At 48.2% G+C, this 24576-nt stretch overlaps 1 long non-coding RNA gene across 1 annotated transcript in view; it reads left to right on the top strand.

Moving 5' to 3' along the window:
* Nucleotides 1-6577: 6577 nt before the first annotated feature.
* Nucleotides 6578-24576, top strand: part of LOC137528522 (uncharacterized) — a 49926-nt gene continuing 31927 nt past the window's right edge. Inside the window, exon 1 of the long non-coding RNA XR_011023420.1 lies at nucleotides 6578-6725. This is a non-coding gene — a long non-coding RNA (uncharacterized lncRNA). The remainder of the gene's footprint in view (nucleotides 6726-24576) is intronic.

Raw genomic sequence — 24576 nt, 5'->3', positions numbered from 1 at the left:
TTTACGATTATTTTCTGGTGAAATGCTGCCCACTTTACGATTATTTTCTGGTGAAATGCTGCCCACTTTATGATTTCTGGTAAATTGCTGCCCACTTTACTATACAGGGAGCATGTATACCTGGCATTACCCACCGTGGTGTGCTTAGTATGCCACACTCGCTTCTTTTTTTTTTCTTTTTTTTGGGGGGGGGGGGGGGGGAGTTGGGAGGGTGGTGGTGTCTTATGGTGGTGTCTTATAATAACCAGTACCGGGTGTCAAATGCCCTAGGTATGCCACTGCAACAAGGTGTTATCACTGATAAGAGGCGACCAACGACTGATAAGACGCAGCTCAAGTCAATCCAACAGTTGGAGTGACTTGAGCTGCGTCTTATCAGTCGTTGGTCGCCTCTTATCAGTGATAACGCCTTGTCGTTTGCACGTCTTTTACTTGACAAAAGTTGTCCAACTTCTTCAAGTTGTTTGATAATCGTGCATTTAAAAGACTTTTGTTGAGCTTAAGGAACTGCAGAACCACAGTTATCAGCACATGAAGAACTTAGCTTAAGCCAATTTCTATAATTATGCAAATTATGGAACCTGGTTTCACTTTTGTTGAACATGTGTATGAGCCTTTAACCTCCTCCCGACCGCATCACGCCGATGGGCGTGACCGCAGCGGCAGCCCCAGGACCGCCTAACGCCGATCGGCGTAAAGTCCTGGGGCTCTGTTTTGCAGGAGATCGTGCGCAGGGTTCGTGCGCATCTCCTGCTTGGTGGGCGGAGCTGAGCTACGCCTTCAGTCTCCGAGCGGCGAGACTGTTAGACGGCGTGATCGCCGTCTAAGTACTGGTACAGCGCTGCGATCAGCAGCAGTGCTGTACTGGGGACAGCCGTGTGACACGGCTGTCCCCTCCTGAGACACAGAGGTGATCGGCTGTTATAGGCTGAAGCCTATGACAACTGATCACGGGGATTGGATGGCGGGAGGCAGCAGCATAAACAAAAACACACCTTTTTATTAAAAAAAACACACATATAAACACAAACAAACACACATCTGGGGGGCGATCAGACCCCACCAACAGAGAGCTCTGTTGGTGGGGAGAAAAGGGGGGGGGGGTCACTTGTGTGCTGTGTTGTGGAGCCCTGCAGCTTGGCCTTAAAGCTGCAGTGGCCCAATTAACATGAAATGGCCTGGTCATTAGGGGGGTTTAACACTAAGGTCCTCAAGAGGTTAAGGTGCCACTAAAGATACAATCTTGATTGTACAATTTTAAGATATCTATGTTATATAAGGGTAAAGAGAGTGACTATACTTTCAATGGGTACTTTGGCTAGTCACACTCATATTACATAAAAGTGATAAGATTGTACAATCAAAACTGTATCACTAGTGGGCACCTTAAAGGACCTCTATTGCGCAAATATGTAAGATTTAAAACACATGTAAACACATACATATAAGATGTACTATAAATCACTTTTTTTTCTATTTTGCTGTCACTTACAGTAAGCAGTAAAACATCTGACAGGTTGTAGGCTAGTCCATCTCCTCATGAGGAATTCTCAGCATTTACTTTATTCTTTACCAAAGCAGTCCCTGAAAGGATCTATACAAACATACCAGAGCCAGCTCCCCTACACGATTGCAGTTCAACTACCATACAGTAAGTCCTTTTAGGAATTAAAAAAAATCCCTTGAGATCCCTTATGAAGAGATGGACTAGTCCAGAATCTGCCAGATCTTAATTCCCTACTGTAAGTGACAGTGACATAGAAAAAAAAATATTTATGGTGCATTTTATCCTGGATCAAATGCACATTTTATATGTATGAATGTATAGAATGTTAAAATTTTTTGCAATAGTGGTCCTTTAAGATGTTAACCTCCTTGCCGGTTATCTCGAGCTCAGCTCGGGGTAACCTGCCGCGGAGGATTTCTCAGGCCCCGCTGGGCCGATTTGCATAATTTTTTGCTAGCACTTTGCTAGCTGCGTGACCCGAGACCCGTGCGCTGCCTGGCCAATCAGTGCCAGGCAGCGCTGAGGGGTGGATCGGGACTCCCTCTGACGTCATCGCGCCCGTCGCCATGGCGACGGGGGAAGCCCTCATGGAAATCCCGTTCAGAACGGGATTTCCGGATGGGCATATGCGCCGGCGGCGATCGGCGCATATGGGGGGACGCCGCAGGGAGGGGGGAAGCATGTAGCTAGCGCTAGGCTAGCTACATGCTAAAAAAAAAAAATGCAAAAAAACACCCTCCCTGCCCGGTGCAGCAAATATTTAGAACGGCAGGGAGGTTAAAGGGGTCAGAAAAAAAACTACAAATATTATGATGTTCAGTTTATGCAAAATTTGATGTATATGCAATCTCCTTAAACCCCCAAGCATCTAACTCCCACCGTCCAATAATAAAATGCTGCATTCTTAAAAGCAGACCTGAACTCAAGAACTTCCTCTCTGCTCTAAAAGATAAGCAACAGCCTAATAACCTTTAAAGAAAAACATTTCTTTGTTACAGCTGATACAAATTTTGCAATAAATCTGCAGTGTGTGCGACTTCCTGCTTTTATGGAAGCAGACATAGGGTTAACATCCTGTATTTACCAATTAGCTGCTATGCCAAGGCAATCAGCTGACACAGCTGAGAGATCAAATTACACTGGTGATTAGGCACAGATGAGGGGGAATTAGACAGGCTAAACTCTCTAAATACACACAGGGGGCATTTCTCTCTGTTTTCCTTTGTCCTGTGCAAGAGTTGTGGTCCGCTTTAACAAGTAAAAAATATACTCACTATTTACTCCTGGGAGTAGAGGGGGGATCACACGTCAAATTCTCCAATTCAAATCAAATTCTCCCATTTGGACTTCGGTAACTGGTGCACTGAGAATCTAATGTGAGATGATGGCTGGGCGCACAATAGAACGCGAAAGCTTTTGTAGTAATGAGGACTTCGTAGAATAGTAAATAAAAGTGACACATTAGGACACGGAACTCTGACCTGCTTCCCCACTAGACACGCAATCCAGAGTAACTTCACAAAAGACCGTTGTCTTGCTAACTGAGCACAGTGACAGCCAGGCATGAAGTTCCAGTACATTGCCACGGTACATCCTCTAGGGCTTCCTCTATTTGGTAACACTTGGCACCAGGTGTAGAGAAAAACTAGTTAGTACAACCTTCTTGTAACAATAACAATAATTTGCTGTGTTTATGAAGACATTAGGAACAAATGATGAGAAATGATACTCACCACGGCTACGCAGAACTGGGAGCGCACCGGTCTTGGCAGGCTGCACCATGTACAATTAAAGCAGCATTCCGCACATGGATGTCTCCCTAGTTCTCTGTCTCCAGTCCTCAGCAACAGAGCTCGTTATTATTAGCGTTGATGCTCAGGGGCGTTGCTAGCCCCAAAGGCACGTGCCACGGATCTATTCTGGAGTGACCCTGATGTCCCCCAGGCAGAGTCGGAGCTGTAGAGCCTCTATGGGGGCATGCTGGGAGCTGTTGTGCCTCAATGGTGGGCATGCTGGGAGCTGTGATGCATCAATAGGGGTATGCAGGGAGCTGTGGTTCTTCTATGGGAGCATGCTGGGAGTTTTGGTGCTTATCAGGGAGGCCCGTGGGGAATGCTGTGGGGGGACTGCCAGCAGGGGCGTAACAATAGACCCTGCAAGGGATGCCTCCACAGGGGGGCCCAGAAGCCACAGGGGGCACATGGGGGGAAAAGTTTGAGAGACTGACAGCTAAGGGCATGGAGAGAAAAAAACTTATTCTGCTCTCGCACCATTGTTGACTGCATGTGTCCACAACACAGATAAGGACTCATACACACTTTGGAATTTGTACACTGTCCCTGCTCCCTAGGGTTCGTAAAAAACACTCTCTCACTGCTGCAAAGATCTGATGACTTCATGTACAACCTTACAAACAAAGAAGTCACATTTTGAAAAAAAGTTGTAGACTTTCCCTTTTCAGCAATCACTCTGAAAAGAATTCCTAGATTCTTATCACACACAGGCTAATGACCTTATGGCCTCTGATTACTTTTACAACACAGTGGAGTGGATATTGATGTCTTACTGTTGCTGCTTCATTGAGAGCTTTTTGTCTCACACCTAGTCCACGTTCTTGTAATAACAGTATCAATCAGTGACATTCTGAATGTTTTGCCAAAGTTACAGTGAATACTATATCTTATGTTCAGCATGTCATTGTTGTTCCCCCATATAGCATGTGCTCTCATGTAGTAAAATAATACAGCTGTGTGTGTATGTATGTAGTGGGAGCAGAGCTGCAACGAGGGACTTGTCGGCTGCAAGAGGCTGGAGGAAGCCCCGGGTAAGTAGATCTGGGGTTAGCATAGATTGCCTGACGCTTCCTTTAAGTCTAAGTGTTTTTATCTGCATGAGGAAAACACATTGGTCCTCAGTTTTCCTGTGCAGAAAGCGAGAGGGGTTCCCCATCCAAAGTTTCGCGGGGGGCCCAGTGATGTCTAGTTACGCCCCTGACTGCCAGACAACATGGCATCAGAGCAGCCCGCCCAGCAGAAAGCCAGACCAGTAAGCACAGAAGCCAGGTAACTGTGCCTATTTATGTTTACGTGGCACTGTCTATGTGATATGCAGCACTTATTTATTTATTTTATTAATGGAGAGGGGGCTTCTTCCTACTTAGACCCCTGTTAAGTGCATGTAAATTTGGCTCCACCCATGACCAAACCCACATTCTGGTGCGTGGCCCACCCATTTTTCAGCTAGAGTGCCCAAAAGTGCCCCGGATCTTTTAGGATGCTAGCAGCGCCCCTGTCAATGCTCCTTGTGGCTCCTTTCACACTGCACATAAAACGCTCCGTTTATCGGAATAGAACGGATCTGAACGGATGCAAACAGATCTGTTCACACCAGAGCGTTTAGAACGCACCCAAATTGCACGTTTGGGTCCTGCACAATTTTACTATAAGAATTGAAATGCGACCGAATCAATGTCCATGAGAAGTCTCACGTTGGCTTTCAATTGACCAATGGGAATCGTCCTTGCCCAGAGAGGACTCTCATTAGCTCATGGAGTAGTGGACCAATGAAAAGAGGATTCCCATTGGTCTTTCCTGAAGCGATGGGAGCCTGATGCTTCTGCTGGGGCTGTGGGAGTTGTATACTGGCACTTTCAGTGCAGCAAGGAAGGCAAACATGACAGCAACAGGTACCAAGTGGGTGGAGACGAAAAATGGGAATGGACGGAACCGTATGAAAAACTGATGTCACTGTAAGAAACTGATCTGTTGAAAGGACCACTGCAGCAAAAAAAAAAAGGTAAGCAGTTAAAATCAGAACCAACAGATTTTGGACTAGTCCATCTCCTCATGGGGGATTCTCAGGGTTTTCTTTATTGTCAAAAGCATGTCCTGAATAGCATTTGCTAAGTCCAGCTGCAAAAATAGTGTGCAAGTAAGTAGGGAAGCTGGCTGGTATCTTACTATTTTGTCAGTTAAACTGCCGTTCAGGAAATGCTTTTAAAAACAAAGAAAACCCTGGGAATCCCCCATGAGGAGATGGACAAGTCCAAAACCTGTCGGTTCTGTCAGATTTTAACTGCTTACTTTTTTCACTTTCCGTCAAACGGAAAATGGATCACTTTTAACAGGATCAGTTTTCCATCCGGTACAGTGTGAATCCAATCAAAAAGAGCTGGCATATCCATTAGTTCCATATAAAATAGCCAATGTTCAGGGACGTATCTGGGTAATATAGCGCCTGTAGCAAACACTGAAATTGTGCCCCCTCCACCAGTTAGATCACCTTGCCCCATAATGACTCTTTTCTTGCAATGACACAGTATAAGTAGCCCCCTGTGTGGGTTTCAAAAGTTAGCGCCCCCCCCCGCCCCCCCAAGTATAAGTAGCCAGTGTTAGCACCCTAGTATAGGTAGCCAGAGGTAGTTCACTCAGTATAGGTAGCCTCTAGTTTAGGTTGAATTCCCAATTCATGTAGCTAGAGGTGTCTCCCTAGTATAAGTAGTTCCCCAGTATAGGTAAAGAGAGGTATCCACCAGTACAAGTAACACCCCCAAGTATACCCTCAGTCTAGGTATTGAGAGGTGCCCCCCCAGTATAAGTAGCTCCCTCAATATATGTAGTGACAGGTGCCCCTCCAGTATATGTAGTCAGAGATGTCTCCCAGTATAAAGAAGCTCCCTCCCTGTACAGGTAGTGAGAGATGCAGTATAAGAACAGGTGCAAACCCCCATGAGGCATCCCTCAGTATGTTGGCGGCACATGAGGGAGGAGGAAGCAATCATGTCGCCAATGGTGCTGTGGGGCCCATGGCACAAGCCATGCCTGTATCCCTCTAGATAAACCTCTGCCAATGTTTCGGAGCCATGTAGGGCCCCTTTATCAAGGCACAATTCACTCTAAGGCAAAAATCTGTCCACTGCTGTAAACAAACTCTGGTAGGGTTAATGGGAGAAGGACTTGTCTAAACATTTGCGCAGCGATGTGTACTCAGTGGGTGGCAGCAGTGCCTGCTGCCCGCTGAGTACACATCGCTGCGTGCGAGTGTTTAGAGGTGTCCTTCTCCCATTAACCCTACAGGAGCTTGTTTAAAGATTCTTTACAGCAGAATCTCTCTTTTCAGCGTTGTGACCCCAGAGGTCATGAAAGTGAAAGTGAGCCCTAGCAGGCAAACGGAGTGGAGGGGATGGCGCCTAGCTGATCCGCCCAGCCCACAGGATCAGGTAGCATTGTTTTTTAGTTTATTTTATGTGCCTACCTCGGGCTCTCTTTAAAGAGAACCAGAGATGAAGCACCCTCAAGTATTTTATTACATTTATCAGTGGGAACATGACAGTAAACACCTACCCTGCTTTTAGTTTCATTGTTATCTGCTTAATTAGTCTATTAGCAACTGTGATAAGAATCCACTGACTATTCAGTCTAGGTTTGACCTGGAATCATTATAGCTGAGTCACTCTTCTGTGGAGTCTTTTCAAGCCCAAGCCTTCCCCCCTCCTGGATCAGATTACCTGATACCATACTGAGAGCTGTGATGACATGGGAGGGGCTGCTCCTGCTGAGAGAGAAGCTCTGTGGCTGCAATATGATTCCTGTGTGCTCTGTGTGCTCTCAGCATAGATACTGATGATGACTGCAGTTTCATTCCTATGAGAGACACTTCCTACAGGCAGCTGTACATCATACCAAAATGAAAGCACACAGATGAAAGGCTGCATTTAGCCTAGATAGCAGCATAGTCTCATATAGCCTAGACAGCACATCCAGAACTACTCATAACACGGAAACAGAAGGGATATGAGCCGGCGGCCATATTTGATTTTTCCTGGAGGAATAATGGATAAAAAACACCAAAAAAGGGACACCAGAGCGGCAAAATTACCAGGTAGAGCATTTATTCTTTACAAGCTATCAACTGATATGTTTATTTTGTGTGAAACGTTCATCTCTGGTTCCCTTTAAAGTGGTGTAAAATTAAAACCCACACTTATCAGCACAGGCAGCAGAAGTTATAGCAGAATAGCAGGAACAAATGTCTAAAAACTGACCACTTGTGCCACAAAATCCACATTTTGTTGGTTAGCTACGCCCACTTTATTAAAAACTGCCATGGCAGTGTTTTGCCTTTGCAAATACTGCTAAGAGTTTGTGTCATCTGTGGGTGGGAGGAGTCTCACAGTGTGGCCAGAGGGGTACTCTGCTCTGCTACCTGTGCCACTGAGCCAGCCTGCCCCAAAAGGGTAGTCTGCTTCTACCTGTTCCACTGAGCCAGCCCATCACAGAGAGTACTTGGCTTCTACCTGTGCCACTGAGCCAGCCCATCAGAGAGAGGTACTAAGCTTCTACCTGTGCCACTGAGGCAGCCTGTCCTAGAGGGGTGCTCTGCTTCTACTTGTGCCACTGAGCCAGCCTATCACAGATAGGTACTCTGCTTCTACCTATACCACCAAGCCAGCCTATCTCAGAGAGGTTCTCTACTTGTACTGTGCCCCTAAGCAAGCCGATCACTGATGCTCTGCTTCTACATGTGCCACTGAACCAGCCTATATCAGAGATGTACTCTGATTCTACATGTGCCACTGAACAGGCCTATATCAGAGAGGTACTCTGCTTCTACCTGTGCCACTGAGCCAGCCTGTCCTAGAGGGGTACTCTGCTTCTACTTGTGCCACTGAGCCAGCCTATCACATAGGGCCACTCTGCTTCTTCCTGTGCCACTGAGCCAGCCTATCACAGAGAGGCACTCTACTACTACCTGTGCCACTGAGCCAGCCTGTCCCAGATGAATACTCTGGTTCTACCTGTGCCACTGAGCCAGCCTATCTCAGAGGAGTTCTCTGCTTCTGCCTGTGCCACTGAGCCAGCCTATCACAGAGGGGTACTCTGCTTCTACCTGTGCCACTGAGCCAGCCTATCACAGAGAGGCACTCTACTACTACCTGTGCCACTGAGCCAGCCTGTCCCAGATGAATACTCTGGTTCTACCTGTGCCACTGAGCCAGCCTATCTCAGAGGAGTTCTCTGCTTCTGCCTGTGCCACTGAGCCAGCCTATCACAGAGGGGTACTATGCTTCTTCCTGTGCCACTGAGCCAGCCTATCTCAGAGAGGTACTCTGCTTCTACCTGTGCCACAGAGCCAGCCTATCTCAGAGAGGTACTCTGCTTCTACCTGTGCCACTGAGCCAGCCTATCACAGAGAGGTACTCTGCTTCTACCTGTGCCACTGAGCCAGCCTGTCCTAGAGGGGTACTCTGCTTCTATTTGTGCCACTGAGCCAGCCTATCACATAGAGGCACTCTGCTTCTTCCTGTGCCACTGAGCCAGCCTATCACAAAAAGGCACTCTACTATTACCTGTGCCACTGAGTCAGCCTGTCCCAGACGAATACTCTGGTTCTACCTGTGCCACTGAGCCAGCCTTTCTCAGAGGTGTTCTCTGCTTCTGCTTGTGCCACTGAGCCAGCCTATCACAGAGGGGTACTCTGCTTCTTCCTGTGCCACTGAGCCAGCCTATCTCAGAGAGGTACTCTGCTTCTGCCTGTGCCACTGAGCCAGGCCTATAACAGAGACCAGTGCTTCTACCTGTGCCACGGAGCCAGCCTGTCACCGACGAATACTCTGCTTCTACCTGTGCCACTGAGCCAGCCTATCTCAGAGGGGTACTCTGCTTCTACCTGTGCCACTGAGCCAGCCTATCTCAGAGGGGGTCTCTTCTTCTTCCTGTGCCACTGAGCCAGCCTGTCCCAGACGAATACTCTGCTTCTACCTGTGCCACTGAGCCAGCCTATCTCAGAGGGGTGCTCTACTTCTGTCTGTGCCACTGAGCCAGCCTATCACAGAGAGGTACTCTGCTTCTACCTGTGCTACTGAGCAAGCCTATTACAGAGGTCCTTTGCTTCTACCTGTGCCACTGAGCCAGCCTATCTCAGTGGGGTTCTCTGCTTCTGCCTGTGCCACTGAGCCAGTCTATCACAGAGGAGTTCTCTGCTTCTGCCTGTGCCACTGAGCCAGCCTATCACAGAGGGGTACTATGCTTCTTCCTGTGCCACTGAGCCAACCTATCTCAGAGAGGTACTCTGCTTCTGCCTGTACCACTGAGCCAGCCTATCACAGAAAAGGTACTCTGCTTCTACCTGTGCCACTGAGCCAGCCTGTCAGCCTGTCACAAACAAATACTCTGCTTCAACCTGTGCCACAGAGCCAGCCTATCTCAGAGGGGTACTCTGCTTCTACCTGTGCCACTGAGCCAGCCTATCACAGAGAGGTACTTTGCTTCTACCTGTGCCACTGAGCCAGCCTGTCCTAGAGGGGTACTCTGCTTCTATTTGTGCCACTGAGCCAGCCTATCACATAGATGCACTCTGCTTCTTCCTGTGCCACTGAGCCAGCCTATCACAAAAAGGCACTCTACTATTACCTGTGCCACTGAGCCAGCCTGTCCCAGACGAATACTCTGGTTCTACTTGTGCCACTGAGCCAGCCTATCTCAGAGGTGTTCTCTGCTTCTGCCTGTGCCACTGAGCCAGCCTATCACAGAGGGGTACTCTGCTTCTTCCTGTGCCACTGAGCCAGCCTATCTCAGAGAGGTACTCTGCTTCTGCCTGTGCCACTGAGCCAGGCCTATCACAGAGACCAGTGCTTCTACCTGTGCCACTGAGCCAGCCTGTCACAGACGAATACTCTGCTTCTACCTGTGCCACTGAGCCAGCCTATCTCAGAGGGGTACTCTGCTTCTACCTGTGCCACTGAGCCAGCTTATCTCAGAGGGGGTCTCTTCTTCTTCCTGTGCCACTGAGCCAGCCTGTCCCAGACGAATACTCTGCTTCTACCTGTGCGACTGAGCCAGCCTATCTCAGAGGGGTGCTCTACTTCTGTCTGTGCCACTGAGCCAGCCTATCACAGAGAGGTACTCTGCTTCTACCTGTGCTACTGAGCAAGCCTATTACAGAGGTCCTTTGCTTCTACCTGTGCCACTGAGCCAGCCTATCTCAGTGGGGTTCTCTGCTTCTGCCTGTGCCACTGAGCCAGTCTATCACAGAGGAGTTCTCTGCTTCTGCCTGTGCCACTGAGCCAGCCTATCACAGAGGGGTACTATGCTTCTTCCTGTGCCACTGAGCCAACCTATCTCAGAGAGGTACTCTGCTTCTGCCTGTACCACTGAGCCAGCCTATCACAGAAAAGGTACTCTGCTTCTACCTGTGCCACTGAGCCAGCCTGTCAGCCTGTCACAAACAAATACTCTGCTTCAACCTGTGCCACAGAGCCAGCCTATCTCAGAGGGGTACTCTGCTTCTACCTGTGCCACTGAGCCAGCCTATCACAGAGAGGTACTTTGCTTCTACCTGTGCCACTGAGCCAGCCTGTCCTAGAGGGGTACTCTGCTTCTATTTGTGCCACTGAGCCAGCCTATCACATAGATGCACTCTGCTTCTTCCTGTGCCACTGAGCCAGCCTATCACAAAAAGGCACTCTACTATTACCTGTGCCACTGAGCCAGCCTGTCCCAGACGAATACTCTGGTTCTACTTGTGCCACTGAGCCAGCCTATCTCAGAGGTGTTCTCTGCTTCTGCCTGTGCCACTGAGCCAGCCTATCACAGAGGGGTACTCTGCTTCTTCCTGTGCCACTGAGCCAGCCTATCTCAGAGAGGTACTCTGCTTCTGCCTGTGCCACTGAGCCAGGCCTATCACAGAGACCAGTGCTTCTACCTGTGCCACTGAGCCAGCCTGTCACAGACGAATACTCTGCTTCTACCTGTGCCACTGAGCCAGCCTATCTCAAAGGGGTACTCTGCTTCTACCTGTGCCACTGAGCCAGCTTATCTCAGAGGGGGTCTCTTCTTCTTCCTGTGCCACTGAGCCAGCCTGTCCCAGACGAATACTCTGCTTCTACCTGTGCGACTGAGCCAGCCTATCTCAGAGGGGTGCTCTACTTCTGTCTGTGCCACTGAGCCAGCCTATAACAGAGAGGTACTCTGCTTCTACCTGTGCCACTGAGCCAGCCTGTCACAGAGAGGTACTCTGCTTCTACCTGTGCTACTGAGCAAGCGTATTACAGAGGTCCTTTGCTTCTACCTGTGCCATTGAGCCAGCCTATCTCAGTGGGGTTCTCTGCTTCTGCCTGTGCCACTGAGCCAGCCTATCTCAGAGAGGTACTCTGCTTCTGCCTGTACCACTGAGCCAGCCTATCACAGAAAAGGTACTCTGCTTCTACCTGTGCCACTGAGCCAGCCTGTCAGCCTGTCACAGACAAATACTCTGCTTCAACCTGTGCCACAGAGCCAGCCTATCTCAGAGGGGTACTCTGCTTCTACCTGTGCCACTGAGCCAGCCTATCACAGAGAGGTACTCTGCTTCTTCCTGTGCCACTGAGCCAGCCTGTCCTAGAGGGGTACTCTGCTTCTATTTGTGCCACTGAGCCAGCCTATCACATAGAGGTACGCTGCTTCTTCCTGTGCCACTGAGCCAGCCTATCACAAAAAGGCACTCTACTATTACCTGTGCCACTGAGCCAGCCTGTCCCAGATGAATACTCTGGTTCTACCTGTGCCACTGAGCCAGCCTATCTCAGAGGTGTTCTCTGCTTCTGCCTGTGCCACTGAGCCAGCCTATCACAGAGGGGTACCCTGCTTCTTCCTGTGCCACTGAGCCAGCCTATCTCAGAGAGGTACTCTGCTTCTGCCTGTGCCACTGAGCCAGGCCTATCACAGAGACCAGTGATTCTACCTGTGCCACTGAGCCAGCCTGTCACAGACGAATACTCTGCTTCTACCTGTGCCACTGAGCCAGCCTATCTCAAAGGGGTACTCTGCTTCTACCTTTGCCACTGAGCCAGCCTATCTCAGGGGGTCTCTTCTTCTTCCTGTGCCACTGAGCCAGCCTGTCCCAGACGAATACTCTGCTTCTACCTGTGCCACTGAACCAGCCTATCTCAGAGGGGTGCTCTACTTCTGTCTGTGCCACTGAGCCAGCCTATAACAGAGAGGTACTCTGCTTCTACCTGTGCCACTGAGCCAGCCTGTCACAGAGAGGTACTCTGCTTTTACCTGTGCTACTGAGCAAGCCTATTACAGAGGTCCTTTGCTTCTACCTGTGCCATTGAGCCAGCCTATCTCAGTGGGGTTCTCTGCTTCTGCCTGTGCCACTGAGCCAGCCTATAACAGAGAGGTACTCTGCTTCTATTTGTGCCACTGAGCCAGCCTATCACATAGAGGCACGCTGCTTCTTCCTGTGCCACTGAGCCAGCCTATCACAAAAAGGCACTCTACTATTACCTGTGCCACTGAGCCAGCCTGTCCCAGACGAATACTCTGGTTCTACCTGTGCCACTGAGCCAGCCTATCTCAGAGGTGTTCTCTGCTTCTGCCTGTGCCACTGAGCCAGCCTATCACAGAGGGGTACCCTGCTTCTTCCTGTGCCACTGAGCCAGCCTATCTCAGAGAGGTACTCTGCTTCTGCCTGTGCCACTGAGCCAGGCCTATCACAGAGACCAGTGCTTCTACCTGTGCCACTGAGCCAGCCTGTCACAGACGAATACTCTGCTTCTACCTGTGCCACTGAGCCAGCCTATCTCAAAGGGGTACTCTGCTTCTACCTTTGCCACTGAGCCAGCTTATCTCAGAGGGGGTCTCTTCTTCTTTCTGTGCCACTGAGCCAGCCTGTCCCAGACGAATACTCTGCTTCTACCTGTGCCACTGAGCCAGCCTATCTCAGAGGGGTGCTCTACTTCTGTCTGTGCCACTGAGCCAGCCTATAACAGAGAGGTACTCTGCTTCTACCTGTGCCACTGAGCCAGCCTGTCACAGAGAGGTACTCTGCTTTTACCTGTGCTACTGAGCAAGCCTATTACAGAGGTCCTTTGCTTCTACCTGTGCCATTGAGCCAGCCTATCTCAGTGGGGTTCTCTGCTTCTGCCTGTGCCACTGAGCCAGCCTATAACAGAGAGGTACTCTGCTTCTATTTGTGCCACTGAGCCAGCCTATCACATAGAGGCACGCTGCTTCTTCCTGTGCCACTGAGCCAGCCTATCACAAAAAGGCACTCTACTATTACCTGTGCCACTGAGCCAGCCTGTCCCAGACGAATACTCTGGTTCTACCTGTGCCACTGAGCCAGCCTATCTCAGAGGTGTTCTCTGCTTCTGCCTGTGCCACTGAGCCAGCCTATCACAGAGGGGTACCCTGCTTCTTCCTGTGCCACTGAGCCAGCCTATCTCAGAGAGGTACTCTGCTTCTGCCTGTGCCACTGAGCCAGGCCTATCACAGAGACCAGTGCTTCTACCTGTGCCACTGAGCCAGCCTGTCACAGACGAATACTCTGCTTCTACCTGTGCCACTGAGCCAGCCTATCTCAAAGGGGTACTCTGCTTCTACCTTTGCCACTGAGCCAGCTTATCTCAGAGGGGGTCTCTTCTTCTTTCTGTGCCACTGAGCCAGCCTGTCCCAGACGAATACTCTGCTTCTACCTGTGCCACTGAGCCAGCCTATCTCAGAGGGGTGCTCTACTTCTGTCTGTGCCACTGAGCCAGCCTATAACAGAGAGGTACTCTGCTTCTACCTGTGCCACTGAGCCAGCCTGTCACAGAGAGGTACTCTGCTTTTACCTGTGCTACTGAGCAAGCCTATTACAGAGGTCCTTTGCTCCTACCTGTGCCATTGAGCCAGCCTATCTCAGTGGGGTTCTCTGCTTCTGCCTGTGCCACTGAGCCAGCCTATAACAGAGAGGTACTCTGCTTCTATCTGTGCCACTGAGCCAGCCTATCACAGAGAGGTACTCTGCTTCTACCTGTGCTACTGAGCAAGCCTATCTCAGAGCGGTTCTCTGCTGCTACCTGTGCCACTGAGCCAGCCTGTCCCAGATGAATACTCTGGTTCTACCTGTGCCACTGAGCCAGCCTTTCTCAGAGGAGTTCTCTGCTTCTGCCTGTGCCACTGAGCCAGCCTATCTCAGAGAGGTACTCTGCTTTTGCCTGTGCCACTGAGCCAGCCAATCACATGGAGGTATTCTGCTTCTGCCTGTACCACTGACCCAGCTTATCTCAGAGAGCAGAGGTGAAGAGAGAAGAAGTGCAGTGCCAGCCACAGTATGCTGCACTCCAGAGCTGCCACAATGCTTCCCTGCTGCTTAATGAAATAGTCAGCTATTGCTGCATTGAGTAAAGAAATGACGGGGAAAAGTTATTGTAAGTGTCCTTCTGGCTCTTTTTCACTGCGGAATTTGCAGCGTAGGTCTTCTTTAACCTTTCAGTAACCCTCTTTATTTTCAGATATGACCCAGTTGTAAACTTTTGCTACTTTACCAGAGACATATTTTTTTGAAAAAATCCAGTCCAGGATTTCTGGATCCCTTGAAATACAGTATAATCTCCATTGTTTTCTGGCCACATTAAACCAGCCCCATAGTAACCGAAATAGTTACGGAGTACTAATCATTGCTGAGCCAAAACCACAATTGGCTAACAGGAGCTGTTTTATGGGTTTCAGAGCTCCTCAACCACAAGAGGAAGAAAAGTGTTATAAGGAAAGAATTGCTTTCTGAGAAGACTCTCTACGTAGTCAGAGGAGGAGACCTCATTTGCTCTGCTGCACTCAATCAACTCTAATTATCCTGGCATCATGTACTCCGTCCCGTTACATAATCTAAGAGTATGTTCAGTAGCGTAGCAATAGGGGATGCAAAGGTTGCAAGCGCACTACCCTTGGGCCAGAGGGGCCCTCCCTCAACTGCAGTATTAGCTCTTTATTGACCCTGTGCTGATAATAATCACTTCTCTAAATGCTTTCAAGAGTGATAATCATTAACAAGCTGGTCCCCATCCCCTTCTTGCACCTCTGACACTGTGGTTGTCTTTGGCAGGTTTTGGTGCGCTGTATCAATTGTTATGTATAGAGTGCTTGCAGGGCCCCATTGTAAAACCTGCACTGGGGTGAACAGCTCCTTAGCTACGCCACTGGGTATGTTCCCTGACCATGGAGGATGAACACAAACCAGGAGAAGCCCACAGACATCTGCGTTGTCCTTAGCTAAATGGACTGTGAAGAGTAGATAATGGCTGAAGGGTGGAATGCTGCAAAAACAAAAGACCAATAGCCAATATATTATTATTATATCGCTCTGACAGCTTCTGCACATAATACACAGTTGACTGCCCTCAGAGGAGCTTACAATCTAATCCCTGCCATAGGCATAGTCTAATGTCCTACCATAATAATTCCAGTACTTGTCTAGTGCTCAAATCGCATGCGAAGCAGCCACTAGAGTGCACAAGACCGGTTTTAGGGGCCCTGCAGCAAACTGAAGAAGGGGTCTTGCCCGAACACCTTTCAGACCCCATAACACCCCCCCCCCCCCCCGCACCGATATCACTCTGTTACCCAGGTCAAGTGTTTACACATAACACATGCCGGGTCATAGAGAAGGAGGAGAACAGGGTGGCAAGAGCGCCCAGACTGTACCGCCGCCGCCCGCCGAGACAGGTGAGTAATTACTCCTGAAACTTCACAGGCATGGCCTGGGGAGAAGGCCACCCTTCTTCCACACACCTAATAGAGAAGGACACCTTCAAGAATACAATTCCTTGATGTTTAGTGGTCCTCCCTCCCTTATACAATCGAGGAAAGCCGCAACTGTCAGGGTCGGTGGCGCGGGGCCCCTGTAGAGGTCAGGAGTCCTGGAGCAATTGCTCCCTTTGCCTCTATGGCAGTGCTGGCCCTGAGAGTGCACTCAGTAGCTGTGTTAGGGGGTTTCACCCAAGGACCCCTTACGGAATAGCTGCTGGCTCACTGAATTGGGAAGATCCGATATTTTAACCCAGGTCTCCTATGTCAGAGCAGAGCCCTTAACCAGTGCACAATCCAGCCACTACCCACAATATTATTATGTATTTATATAGCACTGACATCTTCTGCTGCACTTTATAGCACACATAGTCATGTCAGTAACTGTCCTTAGAGTTGCTCATAATCTAATCCTACCATAGTAGGAACACACAATGTGTCACAACTTGCTCCATATGGTTCTACGTAGCAGCAGATCAGTCATGGTGCCCAGCTGAACCTTTTACACCAACAAAAGTGCATCATGAGAGCTTCAGAACTGGACTACAGATCTATGTAAGATGGCCTTCTCTATCAGATCTATGGAAGAAGGCCTTCTCTATCAGGTCTATGGAAGAGGGTGGCCTTCTCCATCAGGTCTTTGGAAGAGGATGGCCTTCGCTATCAAATCTATGGAAGAAGGTGGTCTTCTCTATCAGATCTATGGAAGAGAGTGGCCTTCTCTATCAGATCAATGTAAGAAGGTGGCCTTCTCTATCAGATCTTTGGAAGAGGGTGGCAGGGTGGCCTTCTCTGTCAGATCTATGGAAGAAAGTGGCCTTCTCTGTCAGGTCTATGGAAGAGGGTGGCCTTCTCTATCAGGTCTTTGGAAGAGGATGGCCTTCTCTAGCAAATCTATGGAAGTAGGTGGCCTTCTCTTTCAGATCTATGGGAGAAAGTGGCCTTCTCTATAAGATCTACGGAAGAAGGTGGCCTTCTCTATCAGATCTATGGAAGAAGGCGACCTTCTCCATTAGACCTATGGAAGAAGGTGGTCTTCCTTATCAGATCTATGGAAGAAGGTGGCCTTCTCTATCAGATCTATGGAAGAAGGTGGCCTTCTCTATAAGATCTATGGAAGAAGGTGGCCTTCTCTATCAGATCTATGGAAGAAGGTGGCCTTTTCTATAAGATCTATGTAAGAGGGTGGCCTTCTCTATCAGGTCAATGGAAGAGTCCTTCTCTGAGGAGTCATGTTTTCTTTTAGATCATGTGTATGTTGTTTTGGTAAAAGCCACCTATGTGGAGATTTTGGCTGACCACATACACCCCTACCAGCAATAGTATCCCCTGATGGCAGAGGGCTTTTGAGGTTTGGTGCCAGCCAGTTACCTTCTGAGGTCTTGTGGGGTCCATGCTTTAGGAGGCGAAATCTGTTTAAAGCAGGTAATTTGGGTACACAGTCCTTTCGGTATATTGGACACCGCCATAGATTACAATGTAATCTGCAGCTACAGTTGTGTTCAAAATTATTCAACCCCCACTGAAATTGAATGTTTTGGCCAGTTTGACATTGATTTTGATCATTTCAGTCATCTTGATTACAATTAAATCAAAGAGGCACTTGTAAGTCAGACAAATATAACATAACATTTATAATGAAATAACCACAAATGTCTTTTCTGTGCTCAAATCATTATCAGTTTTATTCAACCCCCAAGTGACATTCATTCTTGCAGCGATCTACGGGTATCTTAGCCCATTCTTCATGGGCAAAAGCCTCCAGTTCAGTCACATACTTAGGCTCAGTGTGTGCAAGGGACCATGAATTCTCTTCAGTATCAGGAGATATTGGAAGAAAATGTGATGTAGTCCGTCACAAACCTGAGGCTTGGGAGACGCTGGAAATTTTAACAGGACAATGATCGGAAGCACACCTCCAAGTCCACTAGAGCATGGTTGCAGATTAAAGGCTGGAATATCTTGGAGTGGCCATCGCAGTCACCAGACTTAAATCCGATTTAGAACCTCTGGTGGGACTTAAAGAAAGCAGTTGCAGCGCGTAAGCCTAAGAATTTGACTGAACTGGAGGCTTTTGCCTATGAAGAATGGGCTAAGATACCCGTAGATCGCTGCAAGACACTTGTGTCAAGCTATGCTTCACGTTTAAAAGCTGTTATAACTGGAAAAGGATGTTGTACTAAGTACTAAGAATGAATGTCACTTGGGGGTTGAATAAAACTGATAATGATGTGAGCACAGAAAAGACATTTGTGGTTATTTCATTATAAATGCTATGTTATATTTGTCTGACTTACAAGTGCCTCTTTGATTTGATTGTAAACAAGATGACTGAAATGATCAAAATCAATGTCAAACTGGCCAAAACACTCAATTTCAGTGGGAGTTGAATAATTTTGAACACAACTGTATGGCGACACTGACTGAGCACTTTGGGTGCTGGGGTTCAGCGGTGGTCATGAAGCCGAAAGTACAGATATCGGCAGCATGGCTTAGTAAGGGATGCACTGGGTTCAGCTATAATGTATCAAAAGTCTGGATGTCAATGGAGATAGCAGCAGGGGTGAGTAAGCAGCACTCTGGGTACCTTGGGTGCTGGGGTTCAGATATCATGTAGCTGAACTCTGGACATTGGCAGCGGGGGCTAGTAAGGAGCACCTGATGCTTGGCTATCATGTAGCCAAATTCTGGATACCAGTGGAGGCAGCTGTGGGAGTGAGTGATCAGGCATTTTGGGTTCGGCTATTATGAAGCCAAACCCCAGACTGACTGGGGAACCGGGCTTATAATGTTAGTGTTAGCCATAGGTGTGGGCTTAGTGTTAGGCAGAGGCGGGAGTAGGTTAATGATAGACGTAGGTGGGGGGAAAGTTAGTAGTAGGCGGAGGGGGGGATTATTGTTAAGTGTAGTTGGGGTGGGGTAGTGTTAGACATAGGTGCAGAGGTAGATAGGGGGAGTCTAGTGTTATAGGCGTAGGTGTAAGGGGGAGGTTAGTGTGAGGCATAGGTGGAGGAGGGGGAATTATTGTTAACCATAGTTGGGGCGGGGTAGTGTTAGGCATAGGTGTAAGCGTAGGTAGGGGGAGACTAGTGTTCTAGGCGTAGGTGTAAGAGGGAGGTTAGTGTTAGGCGTAGGTGGAGGAGGGGCATAGGTGTAAGCGTAGGTAGAGGGAGTCTAGTGTTATAGGCGTAGGTATGGGGGGGGGGAGCTTAGTGGTAGCCATAGGTGTTGGCGCAGGTAGGGGGAGTCTAGTGTTCTAGGCGTAGGTGTAAGGGGGAGGTTAGTGTGAGGCATAGGTGGAGAAGGGGGAATTGTTGTTAACCATAGTTGGAGCGGGGTAGTGTTAGGCATAGGTGTAAGCGTAGGTAGGGGGAGTCTAGTGTTATAGGCGTAGGTATGGGGGGGGGGAGCTTAGTGTTAGCCATAGGTGTTGACGCAGGTAGGGGGAGTCTAGTGTTATAGGTGTGGGGAGGTTAATGTTAGATGTAGGCGGGGGAAATTTTGTTCAGCATAGTTGCAGTTGGGTCAGGGTAGTGTTAGGCGTATGTGTGGGGGGAGTTTATTGATAGACGTAGGTAGGAGGAGTTAAGTGTTATAGGCGTAGCTGGGTGTGTGGGTGTGTGTGGGAGGGGCTATTGTAAGCAATAGGTAGGGATAAGTTAGTGTGAGGAATAGGTGAGGGAAGCTGATAGTAGAATTTTAGTAAAATTACCAATATACTAATGGTGTGTGCCAGGATTCGGCACCAAATTTACTGGGTGCCCCTAATAAATATCTACAGAGCTGTTTTGGCGGCACAAGGGGACTACGTACATGGCCGGATTTGAGACAAGGCCGCAAAAGCCATGGCCTAGGGCATCAGGAAGCAAGGGGCGGGCAGCAGGCTGGCACACTAAGGCAGTTAAACTGCCAAACATGTAAACCACAACAGTCACAAAACCAGTCTGTGGCCGCCCTCCTTCCACAGGGGCAAGCAGCCAGTAAAGCACCGCACAGAATGGGGGATGCACCAGATCAGAAATGTACTCAGGATGTGTGGAGCAGAAGACAAGAGCACAGGACCAGAGGAACAAACGGGACGGGGAGTGCACAAGACGGGGCAGTTGGGGGGGGGGGGGGGGGGTTGGGTTGTGACAGTGTGCCTTGAGCCAGAGCCGGGACAAGGTCCTCCAGCACCCAAGGCTGAGACACCAAAGTGCGCCCCTCCATCCCTGCCACCCGAGCCATCAAACACTAAATGCTATTAGACTAAGAGGCGCCACAGGGCCCACAACCTCCCCAACACCTTAATATTTAGTTATCTGGCTTGCAGTCACTGCCATGTATCCCCTTTTCTTATTTCTTTCTGCTTCAAACACAATTAGGAATGACAGCTGAATGAATTCTGCGCCCCCTTCTACACTGCGCCCTGAGGCTGGAGCCTCTCCAGCCTATGCCTCGGCCCGGCCCTGCCTTGAGCAGTAAAATGTCCAAATCCAGTCCTGACTATGTAATTAATAATAGGCAGGTTGTTTATTGTTGGCTGCTCAGTGTATATAATTCTCACTGTTTATCCAGTAATCAGGGCAGACTACATCATTGTGAGCCCAGCCCGGCTGATTATGCCGCCAGAGCTGGTCCTAACAGCATCACGGCAGCAGGATACAGGGATGTTATGCCTCTGGGCGGCTTCTAAGTGACACATAACTGTATTTATTAGCCTTATTATAGCATGTCGTCTTTTGTGAATGACAATGCGTGTGCACCAAGTAGCCTTGCTGTGGATATCATAATATAAGGCAACCTTTCACACATATATTTGTGAGCAGTGTTTATGCCTAATTTAAATCACACAAAATGAGCATGTGCATATTTGAAGAACCACTATCAGAAAATAATAAAAATTACATTTAAAGGGACACTTAAGTCAAACAAAAAAAATGAGTTTTACTCACCTAGGGCTTCCAATAGCCCCCTGCAGCTGTCCGGTGCCCACGCTGTCTCCCTCCGATCCTCCTGGCCCTGCCAGCAGCCACTTCCTGTTTCGGTGACAGGAGCTGACAGGCTCGGGACTCGAGTGATTCTTCGCGTTCCCAGACACATTAGCACCCTCTATGCTGCTATATGGTATATGATATATGCTATAGCAGCATAGATGGCTCTATTGTGGCCAGGAACGTGAAGAATCACTCGCGTCCCCAGCCTGTCAGCCCCTGTCACCGAAACAGGAAGTGGCTGCCGGCGGGGCCAGGAGGATCGGAGGGAGACGGCGAGGGCACCGGACAGCTGCAGGGGGCTATTGGAAGCCCCAGGTGAGTAAAACTCATTTTTTTTTTTACTTAAGTGTCCCTTTAAAGTGAACCAGAGACGAAGCACCCTCATGTATTTTACCATATATATCAGTGGGGACTATGGATGCTCAAATCTGAATTCGGGTAAAACCCGGATAGTTGCTATCTGGATTTCACCCAGTAAACCTGTGATTTTAAGGCTATTTATTCTATTACAAATATATAAATTATTCTATTCATGTTATTTATAGTGAAGTATTTTAAGGATTAAATATATTATTGTTTATATGTGTGTAAGGGTGTTTTTGCAGTGGTGATGGTTAGGGGTAGGCACCACCAGGGGGGTCCAGTGAAAAATGGCGCCGGCTAAATAATGGCGCCCCCTTCTGGCCGAGATTTTTTTTAAACGATATTTATTGTTTTAAAGGTTAAAACAGTTTAACCTTTAGTTTAGTTTTTAAACTTTTTTTTTGTCCTGCCTGAACGATATTTATCGTTTTAAGCCCTGCTTTGCTGCCCTTTGGAAAATATCTGCCCGCCGACTTCAATGTTTAATAGCAAAGCCCCCTTAAATGCTAAAAACACCAAATTTGCAGGGAATGTTAAGACAAAAATTGTGAACAAGAGAAAATTTTTTTTTTTCAAAAAGATCTTATTGTTTTTGAGAAAATCGATTTTGAATATTCTCCTTCTGACCGTGGGAAAATTAAACGCCCGCCGACTTTGGCGGTTAATAGCAAAGCCCCTTTAAATGCCAGAAACACCAAATGTGTAGAGAATGTTAAGAAGAACAGTGGTAACACGAAGAAAAAAAATTGTTCAAAAAGACCTTATAGTTTTTGAGAAAATCGATTTTAAATGTTCAAAGAGGAAAATGTATCTATTTAAATCGCGTAATGACATTTCTGTGGAAAAAATTCCCGCGAACTTTAGCAGCAGTTAATAGCAAAGTCCCCTTAAATCCTAGCAACACCAAATTTGCAGGATATGTTAAAAAGATACTGGGAAACAATATTTAAAAAAAAATTGAAAAATTTTATTTATTTTTTATTTAAATTAAAATTTTTGTGTTATGTACTGAGTGTGGGAATTTTTTTTTTTTAAAAAACACGTGGGGTCCCCCCTCCTGAGCCTCTGTAACCCTTGTCCCCCATGCAGGCTGGGATAGCCAGAATGCGGAGCCCCGGCCGACTGGGGCTTTGCACCCTGAGCTATACCAGCCCGCATGGTCCATGGTATGCGGGGCTCCGGGGGGAGGGGCGGCTAAGCCTCCCCCTCCCCCTGGAGCCCCTTGTCCAATCCATGGACAAGGGGCTCTTCCCCCGCCTCCCTTGCCCCAGGTGGAGGCGGGGGCAACGACTCCCTGGGGGGGTTCATGGTGGCATCTGGGAGTCCCCTTCAAGAAGGGGACCCCCAGATGCCCACCCCCCTTCCAGGAGAAATGAGTATAGGGATACAAAGTACCCCTTACCCATTTCCACAAAGGGTTAAATGAAATAAAAATGCAACAACGAGAAAAGTCCTTTAATGTTCTAAATTAACCACAAATACTTGACTGTACCTTTAACATATTGATTGTACCCCTATACTCATTTCTCCTGGGAGGGGGGTGGGCATCTGGGGGGGGGGTTAGGATTAGGCACCACCAGGGGGTGGTTATGGTTAGGCACCACCAGGGGGGTCTAGGGGTTAGGAATAGGTACAGGGAGAGTTCTGTGTGAGAGTAGGGTTAGGTATAGTTACAGTACAATATTTGTAATATATACAATTTATTAAATTATGTATATTTACGCAAGGGGGGGGGGGACTAGGGGTTAGGGATAGGGAGAGATCTGTGTGAGCCTACAGTTAGGTACTGTATAATTGCAGTAAAACACCTGTAAAATCTACCATTGTACTGTATTACTATGCTTAATACTAGTGTAAATACAGTGGTTTGCAAAAGTATTTGGCCCCCTTGAAGTTTTCCACATTTTGTCACATTACTGCCACAAACCTGAATCAATTTTATTGGAATGCCACGTGAAAGACCAATACAAAGTGGTGTACATGTGAGAAGTGGATTGAAAATCATACATCATTCCAAACATTTTTTACAAATAAATAACTGCAAAGTGGGGTGTGCGTAATTATTCAGCCCCCTTTGGTCTGAGTGCAGTCAGATGCCCATAGACATTGCCTGATAAGTGCTAATGACTAAATAGAGTGCACCTGTGTGTAATCTAATGTCAGTACAAATACAGCTGCTCTGTGATGGCCTCAGAGGTTGTTGGGAGCAACAACACCATGAAGTCCAAAGAACACACAAGACAGGTCAGGGATCAAGTTATTGAGAAATTTAAAGCAGGCTTAGGCTACAAAAAGATTTCCAAAGCCTTGAACATCCCACGGAGCACTATTCAAGCGATCATTCAGAAATGGAAGGAGTATGGCACAACTGTAAACCTACCAAGACAAGGCCATCCACCTAAACTCACAGGCCGAACAAGGAGAGCGCTGATCAGAAATGCAGTCAAGAGGCCCATGGTGACTCTGGACGAGCTGCAGAGATCTACAGCTCAGGTGGGAGACTCTGTCCATAGGACAACTATTAGTCATGCACTGTACAAAGTTGGCCTTTATGGAAGAGTGGCAAGAAGAAAGCCATTGTTAACAGAGAAACATAAGAAGTCCCGTTTGCAGTTTGCCACAAGCCATGTGGGGGACACAGTAAACATGTGGAAGAAGGTGCTCTGGTCAGATGAGACCAAAATCAAGCTTTTTTGCCAAAATGCAAAACGCTATGTGTGGCAGAAAACTAACACTGCACATCACTCTGAACACACCATCCCCACTGTCAAATATGATGGTGGCAGCATCATGCTCTGGGCGGAGCTTGGACGCACGCACGGACGCTTAGGAAGCGAGGACTCTGCTACACCTGGCCGGCGGACGTGCTGATGTTACGGACCTTTTTTGATGGCAATGGCTGCCGGGGTTTATGCATGCTAGCAAGAAGCCTGGGGGTAAGCAGCCACTTCATAGGGAGAGGTGGCAGCAGTTTGTGGTACGTTTGGGGCTTATTCGCTTGCTCTGGTAGTGTGTTGAGTTACACTAAGGGTGAGGCAGTTCCTACGTTACACCCTATGTCCCTCTCTCTGTGTTTCTTTCCCCATATGAGCGTTTTGGACACCTGTGGAATACAAGCGCGGCAGTATAAGACTATTCAAATTGTGCAACGCCTATACAGAGGACACTGTCTGCAGCTCGG

Source organism: Hyperolius riggenbachi, chromosome 8 (assembly GCF_040937935.1).
Source record: "Hyperolius riggenbachi isolate aHypRig1 chromosome 8, aHypRig1.pri, whole genome shotgun sequence".
Classification (NCBI taxonomy): domain Eukaryota; kingdom Metazoa; phylum Chordata; class Amphibia; order Anura; family Hyperoliidae; genus Hyperolius; species Hyperolius riggenbachi.
The sequence above is the reverse complement of the archived record's forward strand: the minus strand, read 5'-3'. Positions and strand labels throughout refer to the sequence as shown.